Source organism: Saimiri boliviensis, chromosome 13 (genome assembly GCF_048565385.1).
Source record: "Saimiri boliviensis isolate mSaiBol1 chromosome 13, mSaiBol1.pri, whole genome shotgun sequence".
Taxonomy (NCBI): domain Eukaryota; kingdom Metazoa; phylum Chordata; class Mammalia; order Primates; family Cebidae; genus Saimiri; species Saimiri boliviensis.
Window position 1 is genome coordinate 33,972,001 of NC_133461.1, and position 25,270 is coordinate 33,997,270.

At 38.6% G+C, this 25,270-nt stretch overlaps 1 long non-coding RNA gene across 1 annotated transcript in view; it reads left to right on the plus strand.

Annotated features, from left to right (window-relative positions):
• LOC141580789 (uncharacterized) overlaps positions 1-25,270 on the plus strand; it is a 185,635-nt gene that overhangs the window by 24,805 nt on the left and 135,560 nt on the right. The window lies entirely within an intron of this gene.

Below are 25,270 nucleotides of genomic sequence, written 5' to 3' on the forward strand. Positions count from 1 at the left end.
TAAGGGGTTTAGGAAAAGTGGCTATCTACAGGGATCAACATAGTAGTAATTACCTAATCCTTTCTTCTATTTATTACAACAGATGGAGGCCTGGCCTCAAGTTGTAAATTGCCTGAAAGATGCTTCCTGTTGTCATTTTCTGTGGTTGTGCTTTTGCTTCTCTTTAGGGTTAAGAACAACTGTTCACTAACCCACCCACATTATTTGGAAAAACAGCTGTAATTAATGTGGATCACTTTAATCTAGAAAAATGTTAGTCTAGCCTCAGAGGCTGCTGTTTAGGAGAAAGAAGGTGGATGGGCAGGATGTCTAGAGACCTGATTCACCAATATCCAGTTTTGTGATTTTAGGCAATGTTCTTGAAGTTGGAATATCTATGTGCACAATGAGGATAGTAATATTTGTCTACTTATATGCTAGGGCTATTGTAAGGGCAAAATGTGGCCACAGATAGGAAAACACAGAAGCAAAGAAACCACTGTACATACATCAGGGACATTTAACCACAGTTGGAGGTAACAACAACAACAAAAAAACTAGAAACATTTGTTTTCTTTCTTGGCCATGGGCTTAAGAAAGAAGGGTACATTAGCGGGTGGGTGGATGGGAATAAAATATCAAGAATTTATTTCCATTCTTACCTGCATATCAGAGATACCATGAAGAGTGCTTCTGTTTCCAACCATACCATAGGAATTTTGACATTTTCCATTTGTAAAATGACTAACCTTATTGAGGAGGAAGAGATGTTGCATTTATAAATTGAATTAATGATTGTCCAAAGGCAACAATGTATTTATTAAGCCTTTATGCAATACACTTACATGTATACAAAAAGTTTAAAAAATAATAAGGAACAATAATGAACTACAATTTAGTCTCTAAACTTGCAAACACTGCCAAACAATAGAAACAACAACAATAATCTTACACACTCTGTGCAATGCCTCTAATTCTTTTTGTTCCCTGTACTAAATTATGTATACTAAAATGTTGTAACTTAGGTTTGTTAGCCAAACTCTCCATGAATATTCAACTAGAAAAGAAAAATACAATGATTTTTTTACTCTCAATGGTGGAAAATTATTGTTTGGGGAAGATGCACAGGATATTTACAAACAAAGATAATTTAGAGACATACATAGTAAAATTGAGTTTGCTGAGAAGGCATATTATTAGAATGGTAGTTATCCAGAAAATTAACCTAAGGTACGTAGTAAATAGATGGAGAAGAGACTCTCTTTTATTAGCTTCATCTCTCATGAAGCTCCATGAGTGGCAGCTCCTATTTTCTAGTGCCACAGGATTAAAAGCTTGCAAAGATGTTGAGCTGCTTCTCTTGTACCCTCATATTTAAACACCAATTCCTACACATATCTTAGAATTATTACTTATATTAATTTGTACCCTTTTGATCCTACTTCTATGATTTTAGATACCACATAAGCTCTCTGAGATTCAAGTTCTGTGCCATTACCATTGAAATAATGATTAGCTTACTATTTTTTTTTTTTTTTTGCGAGAATTAACATGAGATTATGTCTAAAAGTCTTCAGTAATACATGGCACTTTCATAAGCATATGTAGGCATTAAAAAGTATCAGCTACCTTTAATTCTTCCTTATATGCAGATGATTATTTTGAAATAGTCTCTTTCTGCCCTATCTGATTTCAAAGTCCTCTGTAGTCAGTGAATCCTGAACACTTCCTCCAAGTTAACACCTTGCTCAAATGATTTGCCTATTCAAAAGAGCTCTCTGCATTGCCTGTAGGATGAAAACCAGTAGTTTTGGAAGACCTTCCTAATGCAGCCTTAGCATATTTAGCCAACCTTATCGTTGATAAATTCTTCAGAAAAACTTCACCTGATTTGAAAGCCTGATTTGGCTGCTTCTGCAAAGTACACTGCTATTCTGCCACATTTAAAACAAATTTAACACATCACACTTAGCCTTTAGCCTGTGGAGGAGTCTATAATAGTCATTCAACCCATATTTGCTGAATTGAATAGTAAACACATCAGTGCCAAATATATATATATATATTTGTATATGTACATATATATATATATACATATATATACATATATATATATTTGTATATGTACATATATATATATTTGTATATGTACATATATATATGTACATATATATATGTATATGTATGTATGTATGTATGTATATAAAGCAATGTACCTAGCCCTGTAAAGATCCCCCTGCCACAACAAAAAGAAAAAAGAAAAAGGACACGTTCTATACTTAGAGGGGATTACAAGTGTACTAGTGTGATGGGTTAGACCATTCTTGCAGTGCTATAAAAAATAGTTGAGGCCAGGGGCAGTGGCTCACACCTGTAATCCCAGTACTTTAGGAAGCAGAGGTGAGCAGATCATGAGGTCAAAAGATCGAGACCATCCTTGTCAACATAGTGAAACCCCGTCTTTAGTAAAAATGCAAAATTATCTGGGTGTGGTGGCACGCACCTATAGTCCCAGCTACTTGGGAGACGGAGGCGGGCAAGATAATTGCTTGAACCTGGGAGGCAGAAGTTGCAGTGAGCTGAGATCACACTTGCACTCAACCCTGGCTACAAAGCATGACTCCATTTCTAAATAGATAGATAGATAGATAGATAGATAGATAGATAGATAGATAGATAGATAAATGGATGGAAATAAATATTTGAGACTGGGTAATTTACAAAGAGAAGTTTAATAGGTTCATAGTTCTGCAGGCTGTACAGGAAACAGTGCTGGCATCAGCTTGTCATTGGGGAGGGCTCAGGAAGCTTTTACTCATAGCAGAAGTTGAAGCAGGAGCAGACATATCACATGGCCAAAGCAGAAGCAAGAAAGAGAGAGCAGGAGGTGCTACACACTTTTAAAAAACCAGATCTTGCAAGAGTTCACTCACTATCCCGGGGACAGGACCAAAAGGATGCTGCCAAACCATTCATGAGAAATTTACCCCATGATCCAATAATCTCCCACCAGGCCTAACCTCCAACATTGAGAATTGTATTTCAACATGAGATTTGGATAGGGACACTTCCAAATTGTGTCAGGGGATAAGCCTAAGGCAACTTCAACACATTTGAAACAGAAAACCATAAAAATTAGATTTCATGTATGCATTTACACATCAGACATTGTTGAAGGCCTGCTGTGGTAATGTATTAGATTGGTGCAAAAGTAATTATGGTTTTTGCCATTACTTTTTAATGACAAAAACCTCAATTTTGCACCAACACAATAGGTACATCAACACTCACTACACTAGGCAATTATACACTGATGTAATCTCTGAGGATTAGAAAGAAAATAAAGGCTGGAAGAAGGTTCAGGACTTCAATAGAGTTTGTTGCATGTATAGATTTAAATGTAATATAATTAGAAGATTGGGCTGGGTGGGGTGGCTCATGCCTGTGATCCCAGCATTTTCAGAGGCCAAGGTGGGCAGATTACGAGGTCAAGGGATCAAGAACATCCTGGCCAACATGGTGAAACCCTGTCTCTACTAAAAATACAAAAAATAGCTGGGTGTGGTGACGTGCAGCTGAGGCAGCAGAATGGCTTGAATCCGGGAGGCAGAGGCAGTGAGCTGAGATTACACCACTGCACTCCAGCCTGGCAACAGAGCGAGACAGTGAAGTGAGGGACATATGTTCCAAATACACACAGTTATTTCCATCTTTACAAATATAACTCTAGACCACATAATAAAAATGTCTCCCCTGGACCACTGCATAGATTATTTGTGTCATCTTCCATTGTTGTTCCATCTACAATCTATTCTCCATGTAACAGCCAGAGTGTACTCTTAAAAAATGAAAAACCTGGCTTACCACCTCCTATTGCTTGCCACCTCACCTAGGACACAGCCCAGGATATTTACTTTGACTTTCAGGCTCCAGATATTCTAGGTCTGGCCACGCCTCCAACCTCATTTCTTCCCTTTTACTCAACCTTCCCTGCTGTCAGCCACATTCACTTGCTGGCTATGGGTGGGGGGGGGCGGTGGCACAAGGAACTTATTCTCACACTGGGGCACAGCTATTCTCTCTGCCTGAAATCTTTCTTTTCAAGGCTCTGCATGGCTGGTTCTTTCTTTACTTAGAACTTAGTGCAAATGGTACAGCACCAGACAGTCCATTCCTAATCACCCAGCCTAGAATAATTCCCTCCTTGCCCATGCCACTTTCTACAGGCTTATCCTGTTTTATCTTCTTCATAGCACTTTTCACTTTTCAAATTTCTCTTGTTTTCTTATTCATAAAATTGTCAGTATTTGCTACCAGAATGGAAAGTCCTTAAGGGTAAGAACTTTTTCTGCTTGCTCACAGCTGTTTTCCTGAAATCTAGAGAGACCCTGCCTCACAATAGGTGATAAGCATTAAACAAATATTTGTGGATTCATGTGGGCAAGTACGTATATGTGTGTATCTGAATTATAAGTAGAATGAAAAAGAAGGAAGTTGCCAAGACAGAAGAGAAAGGGTTTTTGGAGAAAAAGATCATGGAGTGATCAACGGGACATAAGAAAATAGAAATATGTATTGTGTGTGTGTGTGTGTGTGTGTATATATATATATATATATATATATATATATATATATATAATATTACGTATATAAAATGGCTTATATACATACAGAGAGAAAATAGTTCTGTTGAAATGACTACTTGGTACAGCCAGAAAGATGACAGAGCAATAGCTGTGGGAGATACTATGGACAGGTTTGAATTTCACCGGAAAGTGAGAATATGTTTCAACATAGAGGGTTGCTTTGAATTATCTGAGATAGAAAATGATTGAATTGAGAAAGGGGTTTGTACCTAAAATCCAACAGATGGATTAAGGAATGTTTTACTTTTATTATTGTTCTAAAGTCAGTATAATATCATGATAAAAATTTCAAGCTCTTAAGTTAGACAAGCCAGGTAGGGGATTTTATCCCCATCACTAAAGACTGCAACTAAAGACAAGTTACTTAACCTCTCTAAGTGTCAGTGTCTTCAAGCATTATATGGGGAGAAAATTGAGATCTATTACATAGTGAATGCAGGAATAAAATAAGATAATAAATATAGAGTATTTAGCATAGACTGCAGTACTTAGTATTCAATAAAATATAACTATTCTTATCTTATATGATACACCAATATTTTAAGTCATCTGCTTTGATAGATGAACAAAAGATACAATGTTTGAGCTAAGAGTAATTAGGAGTATTTTTCAGGAATTCAGATACGGGGTTTAAAGTTTATCTAGGATGTTGGATATTGAAATGAAACATAAATAATGAAACTCAGAGATAGTGTGAAGTCAGAAGCAAATGGTTTCTATGTCAAGATTCAAATTAAAATGTGAAAACCTGACAGTAATACTATTGACTGAAATGGAAACTTTGAGAGTGTTCTTTGAGCTACAAGTTACCTTAAAAAAAACAATGAAAACACATGGACACAGGAAGGGAGCATCACACACTGGAATCTTTTGGGGGTGGGAAGGGGAGGGACAGCAGGGGGTGGGGAGGTTGAGGAGGAAAAACATGGGGAGAAATGCCAGCTATAGGTGACAGGAGGGTGGAGGCAGCAAGCCACCTTGCCATGTAAGTACCTATGCAACAACCCTGCATGATCTGCACATGCACCCCAGAACCTAAAGTATAAAAAAAAAAAAACCAAAAAAAAACAAAAACAAAAACAAAAACAAAAAAGCTAAAAAAAGAGAGAAAAGGCAGGAAAAAGAGATTAAAAAAAAAAAAAGAATTTTGCTAATTAGAAAATAGGTTACTTAAAAGAATTAGCCATTATCATAAAGAGAAAACACCCACTGTAAAAATAAAAAGTATTATTATTATGTTGCCTACTAAATTATGATCATCTGGAAATAAGGAAGGGCTTGATTCTGGCATGTGTTACCCATTTCCAAGTAAGAGTACATACCAGAAAATTATTGATAGGTCTCATTTCATGCACAGTTCTGCTCTGAGGAACTGAGAAGCAATTCTGTCTCCTTTGTCAAGGTCTGGAGGCTATAGAAACAGGTCACAATTCCTTGATGCTTCTGAATGAAAGTCTTTGATTACATCTTCAAGTTGTGGCTCTTTCTTTTGGCCAAGATTTACACTATCTAAACAGGATAAAGAGCAGAGATACTGTTTATGTAATTTTTGCTTTGAATCTGATTTATTTTTTAGGATTTCTTTTTTTAAAATTATACTTTAAATTCTGGGATACCTGTGCAGAATGTGCAGGTTTGTTACATAGGTATGCACATGCCATGGTAGTTTGCTGCACCCATCAACTAGTTATCTACATTAGGCATTTCTCCTAATGCTATCCCTGCTAGCCCTCCACTACCCAACAGGCCCTGTGTTCATGTGTTCTCATTGTTCAGCTCCCACTTATAAGTGAGAATATGCAGTGTTTGGTTTTCTGTTCCTGTGTTGGTTTGCTGATAATGATGGTTTCCAGCTTCCTCCATGTTGCTGCAAAGGACATAAACTCATCCTTTTTTATGGCTGCTTCGAATTCCATGGTGTATATGTGCCACATTTTCTTTATCCAATCTATCATTGATGTGCATTTGGGTTGGTTCCAAGTCTTTGCTATTGTGAACAGTGCTGCAATAAACATACATATGCATGTGTTTTTATAGTAGAATGATTTATAATTCTTTGGGTATATACTCAGTAATGGGATTGCTGGGTCAAATGGTATTTCTGGTTCTAGATCCTTGAAGAATCACCACACTGTCTTCCACAATGGTTGAACTAATTTACACTCCCACCAGCAGTGTAAAGGCATTCCTGTTTCTCCACATCCTCTCCAGCATCTGTTGTTTCTTGACTTTTTAATGATCACCATCCTAACTGGCGTTAGGTGGTATCTCATTGTGATTTGCATTTCTCTAATAACCAGTGATGATGAACTTTTTTTCATGTTTGTTGGCTGCATAAATGTCTTCTTTTGAGAAGTGTCTATTCATATCCTTTGCCCATTTTTTGGTGGAGTTGTTTGTTTTTTTTCTTGTAAATTTGTTTAAGTTCTTTGTAGATTCTGGATATTAGCCCTTTGTCAGATGGATAGATTGAAAAAATTTTCTCCCATTCTGTAGGTTGCCTGTTCACTCATTTGACAGTTTCTTTTGCTGCAAATAAGCTCTTTATTTTAATTAGATCCCATTTGTCAATTTTGGCTTTTGTTGCCATTGCTTTTGGTGTTTTCGTCATGAACTCTTTGTACATGCCTATGTCTTGAATGGTATTGCCTAGGTTTTCTTCTAGGGTTTTTATGGTTTTAGGTCTTACTTTTAATTTTTTAATCTGTCTTGAGTTAATTTTTGTATAAGGTGTAGAGGGGGGGTCCAGTTTCAGTTTTCTGCATATGACTAACCAGTCTTCTCAACATCATTTATTGAATAGGGAATCCTTTTTCCATTGCTTCTTTTGTCAGATTTTTCAAAGATCAGATGGTTATAGATGTGTGGCATTATTTCTGAGGCCTCTGTTCTGTTCTTTCGGTTTATATATCTGTTTTGGTATCAGTACCATGCTGTTTTGGTTACTATATCCTTGTATTATAGTTTGAAGTCAGGTAGCATGATGCCTCCAGCTTTGTTCTTTTTGCTTAGAATTGTTTTGGCTATACGGGCTCTTTTTTGGTTCCATATGAAATTTAAAGTAGTTTTTTTCCTGATTCTGTAAAGAAAGTTGAGGGTAGCTTGATAGAGATAACATTGAGTCTATAAATTACTTTGGGCAGTATGGCCATTTGCATGATACTGATTTTTCCTATCCATGATTATAGAATGTTTTTCCGTTTATGTCCTCTCTTATTTTCTTGTTTCCCCAATGGTTTGTAGTTCTCCTTGAAGGGGTCCTTCACATTCCTGTTAAGTTGTATTCCTAGGTATGTTATTCTCTTTGTAGAAACTGTGAATGGCATACCCATATTTAGACTGCATTCTAGCCCGGGCAATAAAGCAATACCCCCATCCTCTCTCCTTCTTCCTCTTTCTCTTTCTTCCTCTTCTTTATTCTTTAAAAAAAAAAAAAAAGATTTGTAAATTTTACTGATCTTTTCAAAAAACCAACTCAGATTCTGTTTGCTTGTTTCTTTAAAAACAAACAAACAAACAAACAAACAAAAAAAACCCTAAAGCATTTTGGTAACCAAGAATAAAAAAAAAAAAAAGAAGAGAAAACAGACCTAGGGGGTTCAAGTAATTTTTCCATATTAACACAACTCATTTGTGGTAGTGCTGAAAAGAGAATTTAGGCTTCTTATCTTTTGTTAAAGGAAGGCCTGATTTTAGTCTTTCTTAGTACCTTTCAAACTCACTGCGACTCCCTCTCCCCTAGCCCTTTACCCTATTGTCTTTTCTGTCTTCCAGCAAGCCTCTCATCTAGCTCTCAGGTGAGATAACAGATGAGTCTCTTTTTCTCACAAGTCAGGGCTTTCCTGTCACACTGTCCCAAGAAATCTTCTCACCACATTCTGCTATAGTTGCCAGTAGCCACAGAGCGGTTCTTCCACTCAGCACAGATCACCGTGAGATGCTAATCTTTCCCAAAAAAAAAAAAAAAAAAAAAAAAAAAAAAAAGAAATTGTGAATGGGAGTTCACTCATGATTTGGCTCTCTGTTTGCCTATTATTGGTGTATAGGAATGCTTGGTATTTTTTCATATTGATTTTGTATCCTGACACTTTGCTGTAGTTGCTTATGTGTTTTCTAAATATACAATCATGTCATCTACAAGCTAAGACAATTTGATTTCCTCACTTTCTATTTGAATACCCTTTGTTTCTCTATTTTGCCGGATTGCTCTGGCCAGAACTTCTAATACTATGATGAAAAGGAGTGAGGATGGGAGGCCGAGGCGGGTGGATCACGAGGTCAAGAGATCGAGACCATCCTGGTCAACATGGTGAAACCCCGTCTCTACTAAAAATACAAAAAAATTAGCTGGGCATGGTGGCATGTGCCTGTAATCCCAGCTACTCAGGAGGCTGAGGCAGGAGAATTGCCTGAACCCAGGAGGCGGAGGTTGCGGTGAGCCGAGATCGCGCCATTGCACTCCAGCCTGGGTAACAAGAGCAAAACTCCGTCTCAAAAAAAATAAAAATAAAAAAAAAAAAAAGAAAAGAAAGAAAAAGAGTGAGGAGTGGTGAGAGAGGGCATCCTTGTCTTGTGCCAGTTTTCAGAGGAATTCTTCCAGCTTTTGCCCATTCAGTATGATATTGGCTGTGGGTTTATCATAAATAGCTCTACTATTTTGAGATATGTTCCACTGATACCTAGTTCATTGAGAGTTTTTAGCATGAAGTGCTGCTGAATTTTGTCAAAGGCATTTTCTGCAGCTATTGAGATAATCATGTGGTTTTTGTCATTATTGATTTGCATAGGTTGAACCAGCCTTGCATCTGAGGGATGAAACTGACTTCATTATGGTGGATAAGGTTTTTGATGTACTGCTGGATTCAGTTTGCCAGTATTTTATTGAGGATTTTCACACTGATGTCCATCAGGGATGTTGCCCTGAAATTTTCTTTTTTTGTGTGTGTTTCTCCCAGATTTTGGTATCAGGATGATGCTCATCTCATAAAATGAGTTAGAGAGGAGTCCCTCTTTTTCTATTGTTTAGAATAGTTTCAGAAGGAATGGTACCAGCTTCTCTTTGTACCTATGGCAGAATTCAGCTGTGAATCCATCTGGTCCTGGGCTTTTTTTGTTTGGTAGGCTATTAATTACTGTCTCAATTTCAGAACTTGTTATTGATCTATTCAGGGATTTGACTTCTTCCTGGTTTAGTCTTGGGAGATTGTATGTGTACAGGAATTTATCCATTTCTTCTGGATTTTCTACTTTATTTGCATAGAGATGTTTGTAGTTTTCTCAGATGGTAGTTTGTATATCTGTGGGTTCAGTGGATATATCACCTTTATCATTTTTTATTGTGTCTATTTGATTCTTCTCTCTTTTCTTCCTTATTAGTCTGACTAGCAGTCTATCTATTTCATTGATCTTTTCAAAAAACAAGCTCCTCGATTCATTGATTTTTTTTGAAGGTTTTTGTTGTGTCTCTATCTACAGTTCTTCTCAGATCTTAGTTATTTCTTGCCTTCTGCTACGTTTTGAATTTGTTTGTTCTTGCTTTTCTAGTTCTTCCGTGATGTTAGGGTGTTGATTTTAGATCTTTTCTGCTTCCTCCTGTGGGTATTTAGTGTTATAAATTTGCCTCTAAACACTGCTTTAGATGTGTCCAAGAGATTCTGGTACATTTTGTTTTTGTTCTCGTTGGTTTCAAAGAACTTATTTATTTCTGCCTCAATTTCGTTATTTGCCCAGTAGTTATTCAGGAGCAGGTTGTTCAGTTTCCATGTAGTTTTGTGGTTTTGAGTGAGTTTCTTAATCCTGAGTTCTAATTTGATTGCACTGTGGTCTGAGAGATTGTTATGATTTCCATTTTTTTTTTTTTTTGCATTTGCTAAGGAGTGTTTTACTTCAATTACGTGGTCAATTTTAGAGTAAGTACAATGAGATGCTGAGAAGAATGTATATTCTGTTGATTTGAGGTGGAGAGTTCTGTAGATATCTATTAGGTCTACTTGGTCCAGAGCTGAGTTCAAGTCCTGAACATCCTTGCTAATTTTCTATCTTCTTGATCTGTCTAATACTGACAGCGGGGTGTTAAATTATCCCACTATTATTGTGTGGGAGTGTAAATCTCTTTGTAGGTCTCTATCTTCAATCTCTGATATTCTTTCTTCTGCTTGATCAATTTGTCTATTCATTGTTCATGAAGTTCTTGTGATTGATGCTTCATGAAGTTCTTGTGCTGTGTTTTTCAGCTCTATTAGGTCATTTATGTTCTTCTATAAACTGGCTATTCTAGTGAGCAATTCTTTAACCTTTTTTTCAATGTTCTTAGTATCCTTGCATTGGGTTAGAACATGCACCTTTAGCTCGGAGGAATTTGTTATTACCCACCTTCTGAAGTGTACTTCTGTCAATTTGACAAATTTATTCTCTGTCCAGTTTTGCTCCCTTGCTGGCGAGGAGCTGTGATCCTTTGGAGGAGAAGGGTTCTTTTGGTTTTTGGAATTTTCAGCATTTTCATGCCGGTTTTTTTCATCTTCATGGATTTATCTACCTTTGATCTTTGATGTTGGTGACCTTCAGGTAGGGTTTCTGTGTGGATGTCCTTTTTATTGATGTTGATGCTATTCTTTTCTGTTTGTCAGTTTTCCATCTAACAGTCAGGCTCCTCTGCTGCAGGTCTGCTGGAGTTTGCTGGAGGTCCACTCCAGATCCGGTTTGCCTGGGTATCACCAGCAGAGGCTGCAGAACAGCAAAGATTGTTGCCTGTTCCTTCCTTTGGAAGCTTTGTCCTAGAGGAGCAACCACCAGATGCCAGCTGGAGGTCTCTTGTATGATGTGTCTGTTGCCCCTGCTGGGAGGTGTCTCCCAGTCAGGAGGCATGGGAGTCAGGGACCCACTTGAGAAGGCAGTCTGTTCCTTAGCAGAGCCCAAGCGCTGTGCTGGGAGATCCACTTCTCTCTTTAGAGCCAGCAGACAGGAATATTTAAGTCTGCTGAAGCTGTGCCCACAGCCACCCCTTCCCCCAGGTGCTTTGTCCCAGGAAGATGGGAGTTTAATCTATAAGCCCCTGACTGGGGCTGCTGCCTTTCTTTTAGAAATGCCCTGCCCAGAGAGGAGAAACCTGATTTATTCTTTTTTTTTTTTTTTTTTTTTTTTGAGACGGAGTTTCACTCTTGTTACCCAGGCTGGAGTGCAATGGCGCGATCTTGGCTCACCACAACCTCCGCCTCCTGGGTTCAAGCAATTCTCCTGCCTCAGCCTCCTGAGTAGCTGGGATTACAGGCACGCGCCACCACACCCGGCTAATTTTTTGTATTTTTAGTAGAGACGGGGTTTCACCATGTTGACCAGGATGGTCTCGATCTCTTGACCTCATGATCCACCCGCCTCGGCCTCCCAAAGTGCTGGGATTACAGGCTTGAGCCACCGCGCCTGGCCGAAACCTGATTTATTCTTAATGTGGCTTCTTCATTTAAAAAAAAAAATGGAAGAAATTTTATTTTCATTACCTGAGTGCTTTTAGATTAAAATATATTATATTCCTATTTATCAGGGTAAAGAGTTGTTTTATAGTAATGTTAATATAGAAATAAGTGGGATTTTCTTTCTTCCTCCAAAAATCATGCAAAATTAAAGGGAAAGGACAATATATGTACAATTAACAAATTCTCTCTCAATTTATATCATATTTATATTATTTTATTTTATTTTATTTTATTTTATTTTTTTGAGACGGAGTTTCGCTCTTGTTACCCAGGCTGGAGTGCAATGGCGCGATCTTGGCTAACTGCAACCTCTGCCCCCTGGGTTCAGGCAACTCTCCCACCTCAGCCTCCTGAGTAACTGGGATTACAGGCATGCGCCACCATGCCCAGCTAATTTTTTGTATTTTTAGTAGAGACGGGGTTTCACCATGTTGACCAGGATGGTCTCGATCTCTTGACCTTGTGATCCACCCGCCTCAGCCTCCCAAAGTGCTGGGATTACAGGCTTGAGCCACCGCGCCCGGCCTATATAATTTTAAAAGAAAAAAATGTACTTTACAACAGTCTTCTAACATTAGGATTTTTGTTATTGTTTTAGTTGGTTGGAGTATGTTAAGCTGCAGTAAAAAAATAGTCCCTAAAATTTCAGTGCCTTAAATAATAATAACTGTCTGAGGCTGTGCTCAGGTTCACAGAGTAGCTCTTTTTATACAGAAATTCTGGGGCTCAGATCAGTGGCAACTATGACATTTTCCACCTGTGACTGCTAAGCCTGTTCTAGTGTTGCCATCAATTGAAAGGTGGGAGGGCGCTGGGGAGACTATGTAGGCAGTTTTCACTGACCAGGCATGAAGGTGTAGGTGGCACAGATTATCTCCATTCCCATTCCATTGGCTTAGATCTCAGTCAAATGACCACAGATATCTGCAAGGGAAGTTGGAAAATGAAATTTCCCTGTTTCCAGGAGGATAGGAAATGGAGAGTGATGAATTGCCAGTAGGCACAAATACAGTCTTTTCTGTGTTTATCAGAAACATAATGTTCACGAATGCTCAGACAATTGTAAGGTTACTTTCCTAACCAGTTTGACGTGTGGCTGGGTTTAGGACCTTGGCAAACTGTCTTATAATTTAGCTTTATTTTATTTTTTTGGATGAGACAACATGTCCTGAGGAGGGCAGGAGCTCACATGTCTTTTATGACATTTTTCTCCAGAAGCCCAAATGGTTAGATGATATGATCAGTAGATGTTTTTGAAGGTTTCCTTCTCATCTCATAAAATGACACCTCATTTTCCATACCTTACTATTTTTCCAAGTTCTTTTTGTAATACTTCAGTCACATTTTGCGGAAGCACTGATGAATAGAAACAGTTTCCCAGGAGAACTATTGATTCTGAGTGGCTGTTGATTTGTTACAGCTTGTAAGACATTTAATAGCTACCCAGATGTTTTTGTTGGTTTAAGACAAATCACCGCAGATCTGAAGTGACTTTAATTTTTTATTAAACATGAAACAAAGACAGACTTTAACAACTTTAAAATTATTCAGCATTGATTTTACATTGTTCTTTAGACCTTGCAATTTTAAATCAGGGAACAAATATGCCAATGAACAATATTTATCACATATCAGGATGGAATTGCTTCTGTGACTGTGGAGGAATTGGCAGACACTTAACAACTTTCAAGGAATGAATGACAGCCTCCTGGTGCAGACAGGACCAAGTTATGACACAGCTGGAGTTGTACAAGACCTCATGTCTGGTTCTAGTCTTGGTTGTGATGTATTATGTAAACTTGGACAAATGATGTATTTTCTTTGGCTGCAGACTTCTTATTTATAAAAGGTGGAGTGTTGGTCAAGATGAACTTTAAATATTTTTAGGTTCTAACTTTTTCCAAGTCAAGAATTAAAGAGACATGAGTTCTATAACATAATTGAACTTTAATGAAAAAGGTCAATATAGTCAAGAATAGCCCAAGAAAATCTGTCAGGAGGATTTAGGGTTTAAGCAAGGCCTTGGAAATTAAGAAAATACAGAGAAGGGTCAGAGTAATAATTTTAGAGCAAGAAGCATATATACAAATTAATTCATAGTTGCAAGAAATATTAGGTTTATACTAGGTGCCAGGTGCTGTGGATATAGAGTAAACATGATAAACTTGGGCTCCTGCTTTATGGAGATTATAGCTTTGCAAATATAGTGATGAAACAGCGACCATCATGCACATTTAATGGTGATCCATTTTGCTTACTTAAATAGAATGTTAATGTAGGAACAATAAGAGATGGGGTTGGATGTATTGAGGGTACCTAGTGAGGAAAGTCTTGAATCCCAGGAGAAACAGAGGTTTGGTCTTTTAGTATAGCCTGCCATGGAAGATTTCTGAATTGAGAAGAGATATGGTAACAGGAATATTAAGGTAAAATCAGCATGTGAGATGAGTTGGAATACCTTTTCCTTGAATTTTTATTTAACATTTTGACCTGACATATGCAGGTCAAATTGTTGCATTAAAACTTACGTATGCATAGTTACTCAGAGATATATGCAGTGCCTCCAATGGTCTCAAATCACCTCTGTGTTCCCTTTTTACCCATCATCACTTAACCACCAACCCATGACTGATAATTTACAACTTGGTCAGTATTAGGCCTGCTGTTTGCAATCTATGGATATGGCCCAGTAGGCAATTGCAATTGGCTAACACAGGCAGATTGATCCGTTTCACTGAGTGGGACTGCACGTGTTTCATGGCAAAGATTAGAGAGTGATTCAGCATTCATGAGAAAATGTAGCAACAAAAGGTTAGTGGAACAGTCCTAGGAGTGGAGCCATATTGGGAGCAATTGCAGAAGGAAATGGTCTGGATTTATTATCTACATTAAAGATATTGTGGGTCCCATGGATACCAGGAGTGTCATGGAGACCCAGCTAATAGGTTTTTTATTGGATGATTGTCAGGCTGCTGCACCTGCTTTGAGAAGGAACGTTTGCTTCATTTCTGGCACAGGCTACAAGCTGCAAAGCTGAGAACAATCACTGGGGCTGGAAATGAAACTGATTGTTTTTTAGAACTTTTACAAGGATTTCTGGGCTGATCTCCCAACTGTGGAAGTAGATGAGAAACCTAAAAATCCAGAAAATAGGAAATTTAGTTTGGGAGCTCACATTTTGTTTTGGATTCATGATATTCACATAAAAGAAGATTATCTGGATAAGACCCTGAGGCACTAACTGTAGTCAGCCAACCAGTTATGAGCCTACAAGATTCTTCTTCAAGCCTCTTTGTCTAACTCACTCACATACTGACTTTTTTTTCCTCTGACTAAATTTGGTCCCTCTTTCGATGCTTTTTAGACAGTCAAGACACAGTGTAGGCATGATTTATTCTTGGAATTTTGGGGTTAATATGAACAGAGATTCTGTGCAATTGAATTGGAAGTCTGAAGCGTTTTTGGTAATTCTTGCTTTGATCTAGAACAATTACAAAAGTAATTCTAGTTTTTGGCCTACTTTAGTAATTCTAAGAGATAATCATCTAAATTAGGTGATCATCTAAACGAAGTGATAATTCAAGGATCACCTTTTTTTTCCCTCTCTGCTAAAGAATTATTATTACAAACTACTGACTGACTGAATGAATGAATGAATGAATAAGAAAGTCTGTGATAAGCCACAGTACAACTGTGATTGGCAGTACCGTATCATTACAATGTAAAATCTGTCAATATAGTAATGATAAACAGACACTGATTGCTTTTTTCATCATTTTGATGCCTAGTCACAAACCAGTGACTTGTGCCTGAAAGTGGCTAATTTTGAATAAGGCATTAATACACTCATACTCATGGCTACTGGGGGTTGTCATGTAGCAGTAGGTAATCTCTCAGATTTCTAGCTCCTGTGGCTCTTTTTTCTTTTTGGGAAGGCTTTAGATAACTTGTGCATAAAAGTTATGTACTCTTAAAATTACTGTTTTATGGAATGCTCTGTTGTTCAGGCAGATGATTCTATTCCACTTTGCTTTTTGCTCTTAATGTCCCAAGACATTTAGATGATGGAGCTATTGATGGAGCATGAAATTATATCAGAGCTTCCTTGCCCAAGTACCCATTAAAAAACTGATTCCAAGAAGGCTCCTTTTAATGACAAAGCCAAGTTCAACTTTAGGGCTTTGACTTCTGGTCTGGTATGGTTTCTACTATGCAATTTACTTTGCTACTTTTTCCCAAACATAAACATCTTTCTCCTCATGACCATCTGTGGGGTGACCAACTCATTTCAGTTTACCTGGGACTTTCCTGGTTTTAGCATTAAAAATCCCATGCCCCAGGACTCGCCTCAGACCAAGGCAAACCGAAATGGCTAGTCACCCTAAAAATGAGTGTCTGTGATGTCACCATTACATTTAATCCAAATTGCTTGTCATTCCTGAGGACAAAGTACCTATTTTGTTTTTGTGCCTTTGTGCATGTTGCTTCTTCAGCTTCAAATGCCTTCTTTGTTTCATGATGAGCTTCTCCTCATTTATAAACACTCAGTCTGAGCATCACTTCCTCAGCAAATACGAGCTATTTTTTGGACATTTTCAGGTAGCCCTCATCTGTTTTTCTATAATTAAAACACTTTTAATATCATCATTAAAACACTTTTTGTATAATATTGTGATTATTCACATTTCTTTCCTTTAGTTGTCTAAGAGACCCTTGAACTTGAGAACAGAGGCCATGCCTTATTCATCTTAGTTTCCCCAGTACCTAGCTCAGGCCTGGTATATATTAAGTGCTCAGAAAAAGTTAATGACAGACGAAGCGTACGAATTTGAATTCTGATACTTCTGTATTTCCCTTTTTGTTTTTTTCTCACCTTTCCTAGTAGCGGCTGCTCTCCTAAGTTCATCTCATTTCCCTTCTCCAAAGCTTTACATTTTATTAGATAGTTCTTAAAATACAAAAGAGCTTTTAAGAATCAAAGTAATTATATATATTTTTTAACTTGAAATTTTAGAATCTTTCATTTGACACTAGTGGAGATGTTTTGGAGCAAGAGACCTACTGCTTAAGTTACTCTAGGATAGGCAGTTACCTACTCTGACTTCTTCTAAAGCAGGTACAGATGAGCTGAAAGAATACATTTTTACATATACATATTTATACTTTTACATACATACATATATATATATATATTTAAATTAATCAGTCATGACAGGCAACCACTTTCAACAGCTCCAGACAAGCATACAGAAGCAGGTTTTCTGGCTTATGACCTGTATGGAGCCCGTCTGCTTGCTTATTTGGAATTGCTCCTACAAATACAGTGAGATGCCCAAGGGGCCAGCATTGCAGTGTGACTCATTGGAATGGCTCTGACTCAGAACTTGGGATCATAGGCTCCTAGACTGGCAGACCAGCTTTGGACTGTTGCCTTGAGGGCTGTTTCCAATTTATTATTTGTTAAACCTGTGTTTTCCTGCTGATGTGACTAGTGAGAAATTAACGCAGTTACTTTGGTGTGTCCTTTGCAACTATATGCTACTCAATGTGTAGAAACATTACTGGACTGAGAGTGAAGAGATTTGCATTCTTCTACCAAACCTGCTACTGATTAGTTCTGTGCCTTGTGGCAAGTGGCTTCATTTTCCTAGGTCTAAGTTTATTTATAAATGGAAGTGACTGGCACTACTTTACCTCTGTCCCTAGTATCTGCTTATGTATGTATATGATGATCAAGTGATGATCATTTTCCTAGGTCTAAGTTTATTTATAAATGGAAGTGATTGGCACTGCTTTACCTCTGTCCCTAGTATCTGCATATATATGTTTATGATGATCAGATTGTGCATCCTCTGTCATACATATATGCATGTGTGTGTGTGTGTGTGTGTGTGTGTGTGTGTGTGTGTGTATAGTGATAAGAGGACTTAACAAAAGATTTATTCCTTTGACAAAATTTTAAGTGTACAGTATTGTTAACTATAGTCACAATATTGCACAGCAGATTTCTACAACTTCGTCATCTTTTATACACTATATATGGAAATTATATATCCATTGGGCAACAACTCCCATTTCTCCCTACCTCCAGTTCCTGGAAGCTACCATTTAACTTTGTTTCTATGAGTCTTATTTTAGCTATCTCATATAAGGGGAGCCATGCAATGTTTGTCCTTCTGTGGCTGGCTTATTTCACTTAGCATTATGTTCTCCAGGTTCATGTTGTCACATATGAGCAGGATGCAAAATCTCTCGCATTTCATCACTTGATATATCTCTGGGTCACATACACTTTTAAAAGATGAGTACCATGAACACAAAGCTGCACTGCTCCAAGAGGTCACCTCACATCCTTGAGCACGTTACCCTATCAAATTGAAAAACTCTAAGAGGAAGGAAAGAGCCTGCACCTGATTATCACTCTGCCAAGTTCTCCAGCCACATGTCGACTACTGACCTTTGTAATCAGTGCTGCCTGAGCTGCTCAGTATATTCTCTGGACAAGTGAGCAGGTGGATGTTAAGAGCCTCCCCACTGATTGCGCTGCCTGTTAGCATAGTATATGCTCTGGTGGGTGCCTGCTCTTAGAAAAGGGAAGATTCACAGCAAACTCATGGAAGAGATGCATGGGAAAGAGACTGCACTAAGGGTCAAGAGCACCAGCATCTAATTCCTTTGAACCTGTGTAATCATTGTGTGCCCTTGGGGAAATTATCCAGCCTAGGGGGCACTCAGTTCCAAACAAAGCATGTAATGCATGCGGCATATGCTTATCAGGAGATTAAAGAGATATAAAATTCAACAAGAGAAAAGTCAGAATGCACAGGGAAACCTTAGTTACTATTATAAGAAGTCTAGAAATCTTTTAACGCTCCCCCCAAATTCTCCAGCTGAAATTTAAGCAGGCAGATGTTGTGAGATCTGAAATATATCATAAATAAGAAAAAAATTATTCTTTGCGCTTAGTAACAGTTCCAGTTCAATTGCTCCTCCATTCTTTAGGATTCATCACTGTGATTGGAGTGCTGAGATTGGGACTGAATTCTGTAAGCCACAGAGGGATTCAGGTCCTTCTGACTAGTTTTAGGGGACTTGGAAACTATCCCAGAAACCCCAGGTGTTCAGGGGGAAATGCTTTTCAGGCATTAAAAGACCCTCAACGACTTGTTCATTGTGGTTGTTATAATTGCTTCCTCTCTCTTCCCATTCGAAAATACCTCATTTAGTAGGAACATCCTCAGATGGGAGATTTTCACAGGGATTTATATAAAGAGGACATGCCTTAGGAAGTACAGCGTGGATCAAGGATTTGAGGAAAAGAGTAAGCTAGTTTATATCAGAGCAGGTCAGAAGACTTGGTACTCACTTTCAGACCAAAGCTCAGTGCCCCAGATCAAAAGCTCCTGCTCTGGCCATTTGGGTGACTATATAATGGGAAGGCCAGTGCCCACAGTTCCAACACCCATAGAATGTCTTTTGCCACCCAAGTCCAATACGGAGCCATAGTTGACATAGTTACCCTCAACATCCCAAACCAATCACTTCCTCTTTCCCTCAAAACCCACCTTTCCCATCTTGAAGAAAAATGCCAATATCTACCAAAACTCTTACATCAGACACCTGGCAAGATTTTAAGACTCGTTTTTTTAATACTTTGTAACTACCTGTTCACCTTAATGCCTCTTTTCTTTTTGCTTCTTCCTATTCTCAGTGCAGTCACCTTAGGTCAGGAGCTATTTGTAATTATTGGGACTTAGATTACTGTGTAAATGGGAATGGAAGTGGGGAACAAACTAGAAACATTCTAATCTATTATCACCCCCTTCACATCCCTGATTTCATGGAGTTCTCAGACAAGCCTAAGAAGGAAGAGGGTACTAATGCCTCCCCTTTCTATGATTACGATAATAATGAAATTAGTGCTCATTAAGCATTGATCACGTGCTAAGCACTGTGCACTATTCTACACTTAGGACCTCACTGCCTCATGGTGTGCCTCTTTACGCTGCTGCCACACTGAGTTTTGTATTCCATTTTTCTGTATTTCCCTTTGTTATCTTTCCCACACTCTTGCCATTCTATGAGCTCCTTCTACAATCTGGCTCCTGACTATTCCTTCCCTGCTTCGGGGCTACGTCCCAAAGCATCTCTATTTGCTATCCTCAGAACTTGCTCCCTACTTTTGTCTCTGCTGTTCAAATGCCTGGAGCAGCTTCCTTTTTCTTCTCCTTTCCCCTACACTCACACCACTAACTCTTGTTTTTTGTTAACATTTTTGCTCTTGTTCATTTCCTTCCAGGAGTCTTCCCCATCTTCCCTCTATATTATTATTATTATTATTATTATTATTGTTATTATTATTATTATTTGGGATGGAGTCTTGCTCTGTTGCCCAGGATGTAGTGCAATGGCATGATCTGGGAGTATGACCTTTGTCTCCCTAGTTCAAGTGATTCTTGTGCCTCAGCCTCCCAAGTAGCTGGGATTACAGGAGTGTACCAACATGCTCAGTTAATTTTTGGGCTTTTAGTAGAGACGAGGTTTTACCATGTTGTCCCGGCTAGTCTCAAACTCCTGGGCTCAAGCAATCCACCCACCTCAGCTTCTCAAAGTGCTGGAATTGCAGGCATGAGCCACCACGCCTGGCCTCCTCTCTCTGTATTCTAGTTGTTATTATAGACATCTGTTATTTGCTCTGCCTTACTGCCACCTTAATTTAGTCATTGCCTTGATGTTTTTGTTTCTGAGGAACTGCCTATTCCCTAATAGAAGCAGTCTGAACAAGGTAACTGTAAGGTGAGCTGGTCTTCCTGGAAAAGGAGTCAGCCTTGGACTGAGGATGGCAGCCAGGACCCTCTCTTTGGTATCAGTCTCAAAATGACACATGAAACTAGAAATGATTGGAGCTGGTTATTCTAATAATTCTTGCTCCTTGAATCCAAGAAACATACATTGCTCCTAGTTTTCCAAGACCTGTTTTTGATCTGAGGATTCTTTCAGCCATTCAAATAATCTAACCTCTCCCTCTTTGTGTCTAAGAAAGCCAGAATTTACTTCTGCTGTTTGCAAAGAACTCTGATCAACACAGGGACCCTCTTTTGAGCAAAATCCACATGGTCTGCTTGTTCTCCTATAGTCCACATTACATTCTGCTCAGCTGATCTCAGTCCAACTCACTCTCCCAGTCGACTGCAATTCTGCCCCTAGAGAGTAAACTCCGCAAGGACATGAAGAGTGCTTTGTTCATCTTTGTGTCACTGGCAATTGGCCAGCAACTTGCATAAAGAAAATACTTAAAATTTAATTGATGAGAGAACCCACAGAAAAGAAAGACTATGTGACTGAATGGTAGTTTGAAGAGGAAGACTGAAAAAAACTGGATACAAATCATAAACTTATTCAGGGAATTGAGAAGGAGGTCTTGTCCATCACATACGGAATGAAAGGAGTAGAGGAATCACTTTGAAATAGTGAGACAGAATAAGGCAAGTTTGAGATAGATCAACAGTCATTCCACTGATAGAATAGGAAGTAAACTTATCTTCTTATTTCTAGAGAGGTAATGCATTGAATATATAAAAGATTTTTGACAGAATGGATAAATATTCAGGTGATGAATCAATAAGGGATTTCCAAGGAAGACTGGAGAAGCTGGAAGGGTTTCTGCCTTTTGAGGTTGCAATGATGCAATTGGTTTAATCCTGGGCTGCTGCCATCAGATGGTAGGTTAGAGCCCTGTGTGCAAAGGCTGTGGCCACATAGCCCCAGGAGCTCTGCCTGGGGAGACCAGTGCCAGCGGGTCTTGTGTGGCCCCCTCTTGAGTTTATTCATGTAATACCAGAGCCAGAGGGCACATTGGAAGCTCTATTCTACTGCCTTTCAAACCGTGCCGTGAGTCCCTGTATTCCTCAGGGGTCTCTGGTTGTTTAGTCCACCATCCCTTCCCAGGCTACATTCCTAGATGTTCTTACATCAGTCATGCTGCAAGGATGCAGAACCCTCAGGAATTTAGTGAAATTGAATGGCTCCTTGTTTATTTTTGTAACTATGTTCTGACATAAATCCTCCATGGGAAGCATTTTCTCCAAGCATGGTTTCCTAGAAAGTGTTGTCCTAGCTGTGGCCTGAGCTGATTGAATAATTCATTTTATTCTTTAGAGTCTCAGCTTCCCTTTCTGCAAAAGGGATAATAATAAGTGGGCTACTAGCTCACATATTTGAAAGTAAAGTTCAAAGAGATAGATAATGGGAAAACTTTCTGGAAGCAAAGATGTTGTTATTATTGTCATTGCCATTTCTACTCCCATACTCCCACTCTGATCTGAGTTTATAGCACTGTTTCCTTCAGCATTTTATTGTTGAAGATGCTTTGCTAACCAGGTAAAACAGGAAGTAAAACAGGAGAGAACAGAGACTATCTAGGAGTCATAGTCTTCTCCTCTCCCATTCTTTTTACCAAGATAGGCCAAGGACTAATGTCACAGAATCTGAAGTTCTGAAACTTACCTTTCTAGCCTCAGTTTTTGTTTTTTTTTTTAATTACCTTTGAGTGTAAGCCGAGAGTAAGTCCTGTCACTTCCATAGTCTCATTTAAACCAAAAATCTCTGCCCTACCTCTTTCTTGACTTGGGGAAATTATCTTGAAAGGGCTGTATGCTATATGCTCATGTTATTAGAGGTTTATGGTTTTAATTCGTGTCTTTGTCCGTATTAGGGCTGTTGAGTAACACAAATGGGATGCCATGAGCAACAGGAATGGGTTGCCTCACAGTTCTGGGATTCAGAAGTCCAATATCAAAATGCCAGCAGGGTTTCTTCCTTCTGAGTCTGCAAGGGAGAATCTGTTTCATCTCTCTCTTACCTTTGATAGTTTGCTGGTAATCTTTGGCATTCCCTGGCTTATAGATCTTTGCCTTCACCTTCACCTACATTCTCCCTGTGAGCATGTTTGTGTTCACATTTCCAATTATATAAGGACTTCAGTCATTATTGGATTAGGACCCACCCTACTTCAGTATAACTTTATTTTAACTAGTTATAGCTGCAATGGCCCTATTTCCAAATAATATCACATTATGAGATCCTGGGGTTGGACTTCAGTATTTGAATCTTGGAGGGACACAAATCATCCGATAATGTTACCGTCATAATTATCATGTTTGTGAGAGGTGGATTTGCAGAGGTGCTTGGACTCCCAGGGTCTAGCTTTGACATGGCCTCTCTAGTGTTCAGAGGAAAGAGAATCAAAGCTGCTCCATTGTGACATCACAATACACTTTTCTTTGTGCATTCACACAGTGCATTTTCTTTTGTTATCACTGGACTATTTTGAAAGATAAAAGCTATTTCCTGAAAATGTGGATGGTGAAGGATGTGCATAGAAGACATGGAGATGTGGTCTGTTAACACCATGTCAAATATTTATTGTTTCTTCCACCTCTAAACTTCTGTGATAACAGGTGAACAGGACCCACATGGTGCAGAATACTGCGATACACACTGCGGAATAATTCAGATGAAGTTTACAAGCCATGTTTAAACTGGCTTTCATAAACCCTAAACTGAAAACAATAAAGAGTACCATTGTGTTTTTATGCTAAAATGCATTGGGAAGCTGTGAGAGTTTCTTTTTAGAATATTGTAGTTATCTCCTACTTAGAAGTCTCTGTAGCCCCAATGTACCAGAGATTGCATCTGCAGAAAGGAAAAGTGAAATCAACATTCCCAGTGGGTCCAGAACCTGACAGCCTGACAGCAAATTGTAGCCTATAGCTTTTGCCTTTGAGTTATTGTAGGCAGGAACATCAGCAGGAGGGTGTGTGTATTTTCTCTTTCACAACACAATTTATGGAGGTTGTATGATTGCCACAATGAGCATGTTTGAATGGGTGATTTAAACAAGTTTCCATATGAGAATGATGCCTGTGAGTGTTAAGCATGTTGATGATTGCGTATTTTGTTTGCTTTCATCAAAAGTTCTTTACAAATTCAATAGAGAAGGAGCATTGACAGGATGCAGGATAGGAAACAGATTGTATATGTTATCAAGGTAATGATTACCAACACATACTTCCAAAAATAAAAGTACAAAAAGCACTAAATATGTCACATATAACTATTGCTTAAGTGTTTTGTGGAATAGGTCAGAACAAAAATAAAGCAAAAGAACCAATACATGAGCAAATAAATAAAATGAAATGTTATAAGTACTTGCAAAACACACCCACTGATTCATAGTCATGTTAGTTTCTCCGTTTCTTCTATTTCACATCTATCATACTCTTCCCTGTGTAATCTTTGGTCTATAGTCGGCAAGAGCAGTCTGGAAACCCAGGACATTGCTGAAACTGAGACAGCCTCATTACCCTGTAAATCATTCTGAAGTTCCATTAAGAAAACAATTTCCAATACCTCACACTATGGAATTTTCTTAGACCATTCAAATTCTGTGGGCAAGGCATTTCTGTCCCACTGTTGTCTAAAAGCAGCTCCCAGGATGCTCTGTATTTTGTTGGTGCCCAAGTGTTTCTGTGCATTTCTGCTGCATTACGCCGGCACTGGCCCCTGTGGCCCTGGCTGACAGGCAAGGCAAGCACTGTATCCAATTGCTCAATCCCACATTTCCTGTTTGTGCCAATGTCCAAAACACGTACACAGACCATTTGAATTCGTCTAAACTGTCATGGGACTGCTTTCCAAGGAATCTGTTTCAGCGATCGTGTTGGAAGCTCTCACCTCCTAACAGGGTACTGCCTGCTTCCAAATGCCTCTTGATAATTCAGGATACTCAGGGCTTCTGTGCCCAAGTCCCGGGGTGCTTATTTATTTATATTTGCTTGTTGTTTTGTGGAGACATTGAAGTTTTTCAATCCTGTCTTGGCTCTGCTTCCCTCTTGTCATACTGCCTATTTCAATTTCTCTGTAAGGCAAGAAAATGTCTTTCTCTTTCAGTCTCTATCCTCTTCTTGCCTTCCTGACTATCTCTTTCTTGTGTGTCCACCACTATTTCAGTCCCTCAGGTTCAAATCCAGAAATACAGTAATTATTTATCTCCCAGAGTTCAATTCTAAAGAATAGAACCTACTCTGGCTAATTCAAGCAATAAGGGCCAATTAACAGAATATTGAACGACTTAGAAAATCTCTCAGAGGGTGGAAGAAACAAAATATATGTGAA